General features: G+C 38.3%; 1 long non-coding RNA gene across 2 annotated transcripts in view; it reads right to left on the bottom strand.

The window, feature by feature from the left end:
- Positions 1 to 12,314, bottom strand: part of LOC104148307 (uncharacterized) — a 90,066-nt gene extending 77,752 nt beyond the window's left edge. For both annotated transcript variants that reach the window (XR_695096.2, XR_011143837.1), the window contains exons 1-2: positions 12,178 to 12,314; positions 11,902 to 12,006 (exon numbers count right to left, since the gene is read on the bottom strand). This is a non-coding gene — a long non-coding RNA (uncharacterized lncRNA). The remainder of the gene's footprint in view (positions 1 to 11,901; positions 12,007 to 12,177) is intronic.
- Positions 12,315 to 13,036: the final 722 nt, after the last annotated feature.

Genomic DNA, 13,036 nt, shown 5'->3' with positions numbered 1-13,036 from the left:
CCATATAATGTACATTCTGTGTAATCCAAAACATTTAACCTTTGGAGCTGGGGCTGTGATAAAGCTATCAAACACAGGAAAGGGTCTTGACAAGCCCTGTATTACCAACCTTTTCCCTCAAAGGAAAAGTGAAATATAGTTTCACCTCACTTTTAGTATACAACAAGCAGTATTATGCCTTATCAGTTGCTACCAACTAAACTATATGCCAGACATCTACATAAACAGCAGCACTGAGATGGAGAAGAAAGGACATAATTTTGACAAGTTCTCAGGATCTTACTCTGGTGAATGTCCTATTGGTTTGGGTATGGCTTCCTTGCAGGGATGAGGAATCCAACCCTTCTTTTAAAAACAGAACCACAGCAAGTAACTGCTCAAAAAAAACCAGAGAGGCCATCTTCACACTCTGCCTCTTGCACAAAAGCAAGCAGTATTTGCCACTACTCAAGATCTTCAGTTGAAACTCAAATCCCCATGTTATGGTTTTGTCAGCAAAGCAACGTATCACAGTAGTGCAAGGGTACTCCTCTGCTAGTACTGTTCTCTCAAGATGTAACACCAAGGTTGCAACTCATTTTTATCATTAAATAATTTCTATTGCTTTTTGCCATTTTGTCCAAATCCATGTTCTCCTTGGGTCCTAATCTGCAATTAAATTCTGGCTACTTCAAATTCCCCAAAGTTTTCAAATAGTTATTCAGTTTTACTTCCTGTCCTAAACTCTTGAGTTTAGGACACATTACTGTGTTATAACTCCAAAGGCCACTTCCTTTCAGTGGCAGTGAACCAAGTTACACAGAATAGACGTAAAGAAAGAGACATATGTGTACAAAAGACATTACTCCTTTTGCTATAAAGGAGTGGGGGGGGGGGAAACCTTTAAATGTAATAGTCTTTTTATTACTCTGCACTGAAGAAAAAAATAATAATAAAATTAAAGGTTTCAGATAATCAGTCCAAGATAAGCTTAAACAAAATATTGACTACTTTACACATCTGTATTTATGAGGGGGGAGGATCATGAATAGACATGGGCCAAATGGTCCCAAAGCAATTTGCACAGTAGTGAGGCACTCACTTTGCTCATGACTAATTGAACTCACTTTTCCCAACATCAGTTCTCTGGAGAAATTCAGAGTACGCTGTAAGGTCTATCTTTAATACTAAGATTTTAACAAATTAACTTGCAGTGCTGCTAGAGTTTTAAAGACAAGTTCTTCCCTATAAATAACATAATGAAAAAATAGCAGGACTTAGGAGGATGCCATAGGGTTAATGCCAGGTTTTATAAGACTTCAAAATAGATTTTACCCAGTTCACATGTCAGGAGGCACAGCACGGAATCAATTTACAGCAGAAGCCAAAGATCACAAATTTTAGGGGAGCCTGGGGACCGATTCCCCCAATCGGTGCTGTGGGGTGCACAGATGAAAGAGCAAACTTGTTTTTTTTCTTTAATGGTGACAGTGTATTCTGAAATTACGCACAGCAGGCAGGAGAAACCTGCATGGATTTCAAAAGACACTGCAGGTTTGTGTGCTGAAGCACACATTTAAGGTCCTAGTTAATGTGGTAGCCTTTCACCTCTGGAGGCCTGAGCTCAGATTTGTCCAAGGTAAAAAGTGACGGAGAATTTGGGAGTTCTATCTTCTTAACCCTTATTGGCCATTAGTCCACAGCACAGAATCAAAAGCCAGTTATCAAACTTTGGATCAAACTCTGCTGACTTCTACTATTCTGAAGTAAACCTGGATTAATTCACCTGAATACTATAGAGTTTCCACTGCTGTAAACTGGACTTTCTGTATGGAAAGCCAAATTCTGTTCTTGTTTATAGCAGGGGAAACCTAGAACTGTACCAGCATTCAGATGAATCAGACAGAGAAATTAAATGCAAAAGATAAGAGAACAATCAGGCACCTACCCAGTCTGGAAAGCAGACTTTGTGCAGGTCCAAAATATTTGCTCAGAACTTGCCTGGAAGATGCCCTGTCCTCTGGTTTCCTTATCATACAGAAATGTTGTATAAGTATACCTTCTAAAAAGCATGCATAAATTTGCCTTTTATTAATGCCATTCAAGACTGAAATGGAGTTCAAGATGTGCCAGGCAATTTCAAACACACTGAGGTAAGTTATATATATTATTATATAATAAAAGTTAAAAAATAGTAGCTACTTGCCTCGAGGCTGTCCCGACAGAGCGCTAGTCTAGCTCAATCTTCCCATTACAGAAATGAGTTCTTAAAACAGGTAAAAAGAGAGCTCAAAAGACCTATTAGATTACACTGATCTGTCACTTTTAGGGTTCCTATAGGATTATTCCTAAATAACGGAACTTCCTAGTGTTTTTCTTTATTTCATTCCAGAATTTTAAAGTAATGAAGCACTTGCTATTTCTGTGGCCCAGTTCCTATCACTTTTAAGAAATTTCTTCCCCATGCGCTCATTTCAAATTTACCTTTTCCCAATTTTCATTCCATACATGTGAATCAAGTGCATTATATGAAATATTTCCTTTTTAGCTCTACCAATTACAAATCCAAATTATACTGACTGTTTATTTCTGTGCCAGTTATTACATGTAAGATCTATGTTTCAAAGATCTGCGTGCTCTGAGGATAATGACGACATCCTTAGCTTTATGTGCAATAGAAAGCTATTCTACAGCCAGTGTTCTTGCAAATAGAGTTTTTCTCTCTCACATCTACCAACTATGCTTCCAAATCTATCAGTTGAAGCACCTATACCTAGCTTTAGATTGACCAATCTGTACCATGTATTAGGGCTAAATGAACCTTTATTCCACTTGGTACTTATAAGAGGAAGGTACAGTACTGTGTTTATCTTCTTAGTGATACAGGTGAGGTTATGTACAAACCCACTGATGCTGTGCTTAAATTCAGTCCTTTACAAACTTATCTCGAAATCTTCACCATCCTCTCTGGCAACAGTACGTCTATGATATTCTACTAGTAAGGATAGTTTTGGTTTGTTGGAGGCTAACAATTTTTCTATTAGTAGGCTTCCTAAGGATAGATGTAACTTCTTGTAAGATATGATGTTCTTGAGAGGATGTATGGGTTTTGTTTGTTTGTTTTAAAACACAAGGCAATTTACCTTGTTTCCTTTATTTTTATGAAAGAGGACACAACCACCACATTATGTCTGCTTCACTGGCGTTTACACATGAAAATGCACTTTCTTCTCTGTGCATCTGACTGCAGTTTCCTTCCAAAAGGATTTTCCACGCTCGATGAAAAAAACCTCATTGTCTCCCGAGTGACAGAAGCAGCTACATAGATTTTTTTTTTAACATAAAAATAATGCACAGCTTTGCTTAAGCTAATTTGAAAGGGGGAGGAGCAACACACACACACACACACACACACACACACACACACACTCTGTAACCATTACTTAAGTCTCTCCTAAATTTAACTTCAAGCCACGCACAGATAAGGAGCCCAAAAATACATCCATGATATTCTTTCCACCTTGGTAGCAGAAATATTTTCTAGAAGGACACCAAAACCACTTTTTCAACCTACTCAGAAGCGTTCTTCTTTGCCATGAAAGAGCTTTGAGTAAACTTTGTTGATGAGGTACCTGTGAAGCCCTCAGCAGGTTGAGGGATTGTCATTATAATCATTTTTATAAGCATGAAGCCAAAAAACTCACTTGATATATTCACTAAAGTCTCCCTTCCCCATACTCACTCTTTCCAAGTTTATTCATGGCTATGAAGAAGCCTAGCATACACAGCTGTTTCAGTGCTGTGCGCTAAGAATTGAATTCTGACATGAACATACATGTTTGAAGCTTGGCAGGTTTTTTTGTTGCATATATTGAATAATATGTTGCCTGTACTTCAAGTGACAAAATGGTTTCAGAAACAGGTTTAACATGACAACATGAACAGCAATAAAGAGGGTCACTTCTGTAAGGCATACATCCTACTCTTCTCACACACCTCATCATGCACACAGAAAAATATGTCAAAGTAGAATAATAAAAAAAATCAGAAAGGAGCCATTTGTGCCCAATAAATTATGCAAACAGGAAAGATTGGTCAAACAATCCCATGCAAAGAGGAAAAAAAGAAAATTAGACCATATGCAAAACATGACATATTACAGTCTGGCACAGTAGACAAGCCTCTAATGCATAGAAATACATGGCAACAAATAAAGTAGACTGCAAGACTGAACACAGAATGACAAGCTACACCTTTGCAATGGGAGAAGCAGTCACAAAATACTTACTCTACTAAAAATCTTTCTCTGGCTCATTTCTTTTGTTTTAGGATGTAGTAAAAAGGGAAAGAATTTAGATTCATACACACACACACAAAAGTTTTTTCTGGTCAGGACAGGTGAGGAAGGTGAGGCAGACAGAGGGCTAGCCTCCTGCGCAACAGCTTGCCAGACAGCAGAGAACCGAGCCACACCGCAGAGCAAACGTTCTGCACCAAACGTGCACAAAACACAAGCTTTCTCTTTAGGGATTTCCTGTAGGTAGAAACAATCAAACGCTTTGAATGTCTTCTCATATGATCAAACAACAACGTACATGCTCATTCATTGACACAAATCTGAAGGGAATCTGTGTGCATGAGGTTTACTTGTAACCAGAGTAAAATAACCTGAAGCTTTTCTTCAGCTTTGTTCTGTGTCGACACATGACAAACATTTCCCCAAACGGCAGCATCTTCATTCAGCTCTAGGTCAATAACTGGAGATAGAAGTGATATGAAAAATAAGAGTGTATTTTAACTAGCATTTAAGACTGTTTTCTTATTGCCATCAATTAAGTATATTACATATTCTTTCCAGGAAAAGCAAATAATTGAACCTGTTCATATTGAACTGCATGCTTATAGTGTGCTTGTGTGTGTAATTGTGAGATTTAAAAAAAAAACAACAACAACAACAAAAAAATTACATACACACACACGAGCATGGCTCACATAAGCAGTTGGTTAAACAGATCCCTTGCCGATTTACAGTTTGGATTTCATCAATACTGTCAATGCCCTGAAAATCATTTCAGACATTGCAAGTATGATGGATAGTCCAGTGTCCACAGAGCTGTCTGGATTTTATTTGTCAAGAATGACTTGGAATAAATCTTGACCTTAGAGGCTAGAACAATGCCGCTGCAAGATAAATTATGGAACAACCTTCAACTCAAGCAATTCCTATTTTAAAGGAGACTCGCTTAGTTTCTAACAAACACAGATTATTCTGATGCAAGCCCACCCCAAGCAAAGCATAAAGGCATTTATTTAAATTTAAACACTTGAGTGGGGCTTTTTGGATTGCTAATCAACCTGTCACTCCTGTTCTATTACTCATTCAGAAAACGCATCTATTTTTTGTGGCAGATGATGTTCAACACCTCCTGTGACAGCATTTTAGCTCTACCACAGGCAGATGTTATATTTGCATAAGACACCTAGCAATATGCATCTGGCATTCAAGGCCTCACAATTTGCACCTCACTTTTTCACTCTCACTCTTATATCCAAACCACAACAGAGTTGTTTGCTGGACCCGAAATATGCTAGCAGAAAATGACATCAAAGGATGCACTGTCAAAAATCAAAGGTGGCCCAAGAAGTGGTATTGGCTGTAACTGTTGCATTCGCACCAATTCGTTATGCCAGATAAAGCAAAAGAGGGAAATGGTTGCTCATGGCAAATAGCACTCAAAGATCAAAATGAATTTCAACAGGAATCTGAAGAGCTAATATAGATTCCAATTTGTACATTTTAGTTAGTATTTGGCATGAGCAAATCTATAGTTTAATACTAACAAGCGCACTGTTTTACATAAAAACGATGACTTTTCAGCATACATCTTCATTAAGCACATGAATTACACAAGCTTTCACTACAAAGCAAAGTAAATTTGAGATCAAGACATACCCACTGAAACTAGTACAGCTTTCCTGGTGACACATATCAATTTCTTCAGGCTTTTGCCTTAAATGGGAAAATTCTTCCAAAGCAATACAGATAATTATTTTCAGGAAAATTATGTTCTACAAATTCAGATTCTGTCTTCCTAAGTGTTTCCTGGAACACGACAGGACTCCTGAAAATTCTTTGTAGTCATGAACTCCTCCCCCCAAAACAGTCACCAATATTTAAATCAACAAGAACTAATTAAGAAACAATGTTTCATAGAACTTTATGCCTGATCTACCATTAAGTATTTTCATCAAATGCAATGGCTAATTTTACTCTATGTAATATAAAGCTCTTTCATGTAGCTAAAGTTAAAATGACCATATTTTTCAGCAACTGAAAAGACATGTTGCCAATGAAATTTAAGCAACCTCAGGAGTACCATAGAGGTGGCTAAATAATGATCAGATGAAAAATTAGTTGGTTAAGTCTTACCAAGGATGTCCACACATTAGAGTTAAAGTCTGCACTGGAACACTGCATAAATATGTACTTCTTGGCTTTTCTTTTTTTTTCTTCTTTTTTTAAGTGAATGTTTTTCATTTGGAGATTATATCACAAACAGATGTAGGATAATGTTAATAGTCCCTTCTGGAAACATGAATCACAAGGTTTTACTTATTATTTGGTGTAAGCATTTAAAAGTTAAAGCATTTCCAGAACTGTCACTATTGAAATATTCCTTTTGCTTAAAGCTAAATTACACAACAGTAATTTATTTTACAGTCCCAGCATCTTTTTAAGGCATATATATGAAGGAAAATGGCAGACAATGTCCTGTTCTCATGGTAACAGTGAAGACTGACAACTGTAAGCCTGTTTCTACCTTAGGAAGGGGACTGAAAACCAAACTCTACCAAACTGTTTCAACATTTGAGCAAATTTTAAGTATCCACAAAAAGAAGTTTTGGTTGTCAGCATGATACTAACGTCATGCTTTCAAAGGTGGATTGCCCATTCCCAGCTCACTGGGCAAACATTAAGCAGGATCAAAATAAGTGAAGGCCAGAGTCTTGCTACCAAAGGGACTTCAGCCTCTCCTCCACATATAGTCCCAAACACAGAGCATTGTGTAGAAGTGATCTGCTACTACTTCAAAATACTTGTTAACACATGTGCAGAAATGTGCCACTAATATTCAAGAGGCTAAGAAAGTAATATAAACAAGTCCATATCCTTCCATTCCCAGGTAATGACCTTGTGGTTACTTCATTGTCCTGGAACTCAGGAACTCCACATTATTTTTCCAGTTCAAGATTTGCTATGTGTCACCCTGGGCAGGTTCAGCAAAGCTCTTACAAGCACGTTTGGATCTAGCCTATTGAAGAAAATATGTAAGCCTGTCCTTAAAGTGCCAACAAGATTTAATCTAACATGGCAGCACAGTCTCAATATCTCCCCAAAAAAACCAAAAACAACCAAACCTCTCCATTCACATGTCACCAAGGTGAAAGTTATTAACTGCTTCACATAAGACTTAAAGGTTTTTAAGCAAGCAGATAAGACAAAGACTATTCACTTGTTTAAACAGTACTATATTTGTCAGTATTTAGATGCCAAGACCTTCTACTATAACATCACCCATTCCCTCTTCCCTTTTTGAATATACAGGATGAACATCAGGTAAACTCTTCTAGGAGATACCCGTCTCTCCACTGGCTCTAGAATAGAGCCAGCTTCAGCTAAGCACCAAGTTCTTAGATTGTTCAGGGAACGTGAAATGAATCCTGAAGTCTATTTAACTGTTCTCATATCTTTAATTCTGAAATTTCAGCCTTAATCTGCCTTAATCTACCTCCGCTAATTGGTCCTGCTAGATCTTTTCTTGTCACCTCTGTAGAACAAAAGCAGTAGGTTAAAGTAGAGAGGGAATCACTTTTGTAGCTATGTTCAGTAAAAAAAAGATCATATCTTCCAGTCTGTACAGAAAAATGACTTAAGCCTGCTCCTTGGCAAACTGATTCTTTATTTAGTTTCCACAGTATAATTTTCAAATCGTACATGTGAAAATGCAAGCACGTGCACTAAGGATTATTTTGACACATGGTATCCATCATTTGGATTTACTAATTTTCCAAAATAAACTGTTTTGTCAGTTTCCCTGTGCATATGAATTTTTGAGTAAAGGCAACGTGTAATGTTACAAGACACATTCATGTGCTGACCTTCACAAAACGAAAACTGTTAGTAAAGCTGAAGTGGTGGGAAGCGCTTCATTTTCCTTTTGGCCACAAGACTAAAACACCCTATTTGAAAAGGGAAACTGGCTGCCACTAGCTTGTGGCCTAGTTCTACTGCCTTACATGGGTGACCTGACCGTGGAGCTGGCGTTAATGAAAGTTACCAACCCAACGAAGGGTCTGTAGAATCAGATCCTTTTGGAAAACTTGTGTGCATATGACATGCACAAACCAGGCCTATGCAAGTAGCAGTAATTGCAGTTTATTTCCAAATCTAATTCCAGAGGCTCTATGTCCCTTTAGTTTGGCACAAGTACATGCAAAACACAGACTCACAGAGCCAATTTTTGTATATTCCTTCTCATTCCTATAAGGAAAGGTCTCTACCCAATCAGCTTTTTTTTTTTTTAATGTTTTATAGCTCTAGCATATTTCCAGGTTTAAAAAAAGGGATTTGAATGTATTTAGAAATCAAAATTCCACCCCTTTTATAGGGTGCCCAGTGGCTATGGGACCTGTTGATGTTTTAACCATGGTAGAGAAGAGTTACCAATGTAAGTAATTCAAAGCTGCAGCGTGCTCCCTACCACTCTGCAGAACAACGTATCTACGGATCTTCCCTTCACTTGAATCTCCCTTTTCAAAAGGGTTTAAAACTACCACACACTTTTTCAAGAGAATTCACATGACATTAGTAAATATGCATTTTACTCATACTAAATCATGACTCACCTGTATTTTACACTGCAGCTTTTTCAGACCTCCTGCACACAATTTCCAAATGACCTCTACTTGAAAGAGCTCACAGTAACACAACTTTCTAAAGCGGCACAATCTACCTTCTAAACAGACTGAATTAACACTAACTTTTGTTTAATTTAGGCTGGTTACATAAGTGGAGGAAGTTTGCATAATCACACACTCTATCCTTCTTTCCATCTGAACAGCCATACTCTTGAAACCTGTTTTTATTATGGCAAATGCTTAAAAAGCCAGCCTTGTTCCTTCTCCTTCCACCAAAGGCACGAAGGAGCTTCAAAGAAGCAAAGCTTGACTGCAAGAAACATACTACATACAGAAACAAAACAAGAGTAAATCACCATTTCCAAAGTACCAGGAAAAAGCAAACCTGTTCTGTCAGGACTCTGTTCCTGAGATCCACCTTAACTTCCCATTCCTGTGTCAGATACAGCCAAGTCCTGTCCTCCTACTCCTTGAATTTTGCCTACATTGCTGAAAAACCTTCAACTAGCATTGGGTAGTACTGGTATCTCTCCATGAATTACATTAGGGAGGTAACATTCCCGTCTTGTAGAGTCTTCTTCGCTTCCACTTTCCTATAACTGCAGTTGTCCAGCACGGCCAAAACACTCAGAGTCTGAGAACACTTTTTGTTTTATCTCAGCTCCTGGGTACCCAGCTCCGGACAACAACATCAGAACTGTCAAGGACTTTCACCAATTTAAGTCCACGATTAGAGAATACAGAGTTAGAGACAAAATACTAACACTGAGCAGCTTTTTAACTAAGACTGTCTCACTGGACTACATGAAACCCTCCCACTGTCCTTGTGGCACAGCCTGGGGCTGCACTCCTTGTCCTCTCTTAGCAAGAGATGTGGCTGCATCAATTGGGCAGTGCAAAGCGGTCACTACTGGAGATCATCATTAATCCAGTGCATCACTGCAGCTTCCAAATACAATTCAGAAGATGCAAAGGAATATGCAATGGACTACATTTTTTTACTGCTGTAAGAAGCCCACATAGTCCAATAATACAGACATAAAATTAATAAAAATCGTCCTCACTTTGAAGCACTGCTCCTGTCTCAAAAAGGATCAAGTAAAACTACTTCTATAACTGGAAATAATTTATCTTATCAAAAGTATCTGTATACAGAAATAATGAAGCACTCCTTAAACAATATAGTAAGGCTTTGTAGCAGAAGAGAGTCCATTTTAGAAGGGCACAAAGCTTCCCACCCACAGAGCCCCAGAGCGTGGCTGCTACCATGACATCTGACTTTGTGCCTACAGAATTACATGACACAGTAATGGGGGTTAGTGTTTTCAGTTCACAGTTTCTGGCAGGATCCCCAAAGTAATTTTCAATTAAAAGGTTAGATGCTGGTACTTGTCAGATGTGAAGACATACAGTGCCATAATGATATGAAATAGCTTCCTTACAATTAAATTAATTTCATCAAGTATTTAAGTAGGGGTTGCAAATATTGTGCCTTTGGGTAACTTGACCACATACCTAAACGAAGTGCAATCATTTTCTGTCACTACTGTGTCCCACAGTGGAATACAAGCCTAGCCTTCAAGTCCTTTCAACTGAACAATTCAAATATACGTAGGTCCAACACACATTTGAATATTTTTGTTTCTATAAATAACCTGTTTCTGTTAAATTAACAAAAAAAAAAGACATTTTTGTTTCCACTGGTGGTTTTTTTTTCCCCTGAATACGTAAACTAGCCACAAATGAAGAAACAGTGATGCTTCCAGATAATCACACAAAGATTGCCAATTTTGACTTAAAGAGGCAATACTGAATAAATTAACCCCCCTCTCGGTTAACTTTCCTCTAATCAAACTAGTTAGCAGAATTAATCCTCTTTTATAGGTTCACAGAAAAATGCTTGGGAAATGGAACACACCTGAAACAAGGAAAACACAAGAAACAATATATAGCCTGTGGGAATTCAAGGCTCAGTCTTGCCTCCAGAAAACTCACTAACAAGACCTTCATAACCTTCAGATGGGCCAGCAAGACTTTCCTAAGATTCCTTAGGCTGAACATTCACTCTTGTGAGCACTTAACTTCTATGCGTTTCAGTTTCCTCAGGTGTAAAGGGGCACTAATGATGCTTACCCTAATTTGAAATGCACTTAAACATCTGTCAATGGAAAGCATTTCCTAATGGCTGTTTTTGATTTATTTCATTTTCAAATCTGTTAAGTAAAAGAACATTTTCAAATGCTGCTCATGTTACATATCAGGATCTCAGTGCACAGATCCAACGCCTGGATGCTGTTTGAACTGTTGTGGGATTTTAAAAACTGTTTGGGACAAAAGTTTTGATTCAGCAAAGTCTTATGAGTGCACTGAATGTAAGCGATGGGATTATTCTTGTATTTAAAATTGAGTGTGTATAAGACTTACATGTTTAAATGCAGAAGTTCAGCTTGACTGCAAGAAACATACTGCATACAGAAACAAAACAAGAGTAAATCTTAATTTCTCTGTGCAGATGTGGGTGACAACCCCCCACTCTTAGCCTTATAACTTATCCTCCATTCATCAGCCAGTATGTTTATTTTTGCTATATGTGATGTGACTAGCAGAACTTAGGCAATGAAAACTTTTTAATCAAGTGAAGATCTTTGAAAGAAAAAAACCAAAGACCTGCTCCACTTTTTGGAGTGCAAGGTCAAGAGTTATATACACACATTTTGAACCCAGTTTCATTTACTTCAGTTTATAACTAAGAAGAGAAAACATTTCTTCATACAATCTGTGAAACCCAGAGGCACAAAGAGTTACTGAAATAAATAATGTTACAGTATTGTAATGTTACAGTAACAGAACCAAAACAAGATGACTATATTACCTTTAATAACCTATGTACTTATGCAGATATAACAAGTATATGTCATCTTAAACTGCAGGATAAGATCTCACAGCCCACGTGAGTAAATCAGAGAGAAGTTATTTCTATTTGACGCACAGCATTTCTCTTACCTCCAGATAAAGCCTTGCAGAAGTGTGCTTTTATACTCTCACCTATCAGCAAAGCTACAAGGTTTTCAACCTGTAGACATATGAGCCAGTCCTGTATTTCAGTACCTATCAAAAGCAAAAATTCAGAAATTAGTTTTTCTGCTACCAGGAGTTGTCCCTCAATCCCCACATTGTAAGATCTGAGTGCAATAAAAACTAATAATAACCAAAACACATATATTGCTACTGAGTAAGAGAGCCTGAAAGGTAGCAGAGATTTCTGAAGAATTAACTCACCTCACCTCAGTTTTATCAACTCCTATGAAGGGCATACAGAGAAAAGCATACATCTGTCTTCTACCAATTGCAGAGCAAAGGCACAGGACTGCAGACAGTCCTACCTTTGCAAAGCACTTCCCTAGAGACAGGCCTCCTCACAGTCCCTCCACTCTTTCCTTTTACTCCTGGGAAATGCCCTAGGGAATCATGGTCCTGACTTTAAAGCACCAGCAGCATTTATTAATGTTGGGAATGAGTTACTTCTGCACTGCCAGGACTGAATAAGAAACTGGAGAAAAGATAAACCATATATTTGTTCCTGATTTGTTGTTCATCTTCCTTCTTTATTTCTCCTCATTCTTCCTCCTTCCAGCCAGAGGTGGAACAGGCTGATTTCTTTCCTGCTTTTCAGGCTTGGATAAAGAAACGTAGGCAGTTATGTGAGGTTTAAAGGACAAACAAGCATGGGGGAAGGAAGGAAAGACGCATAGAACAGAGCAGGTGATACCTGAAACTTAGAGGAGACAAAGCAGTGAAGCTGGGCCCCATGGCTTCCTCTGTGCCAGAGAGCCCTAAACAAACATGCTCCTCTTCTAAAATGCAAAGAGGAAGTCGGAGCTTTGGTAGCCTTTGGTAGCCTTTTCCATTCTGCCTCTATTAATCCCTATGTATATGTAAGACTACTTTTTCTTTTATTAAGCAAAAACAAAAATCGTAAATGGGTTTCTCTCCCCCTCGCCGTAACTTTGCCCTGTGCATGGCCTCTGCTGTGCAGCCGCGAGGCCAGCCATGCCCGTCTCCTTCCAGCCCGAGAGCAGCTCCAGGAACGATGACGTGGGCCAGCCACGGGCAGGCGTTTTGGCGCTTGCCCGGTGAG

The sequence above is a fragment of the Struthio camelus genome, chromosome 12 (genome assembly GCF_040807025.1).
Source record: "Struthio camelus isolate bStrCam1 chromosome 12, bStrCam1.hap1, whole genome shotgun sequence".
NCBI classification, from domain to species: Eukaryota; Metazoa; Chordata; class Aves; order Struthioniformes; family Struthionidae; genus Struthio; species Struthio camelus.
This window is presented reverse-complemented; position numbering and strand designations above follow the sequence as displayed.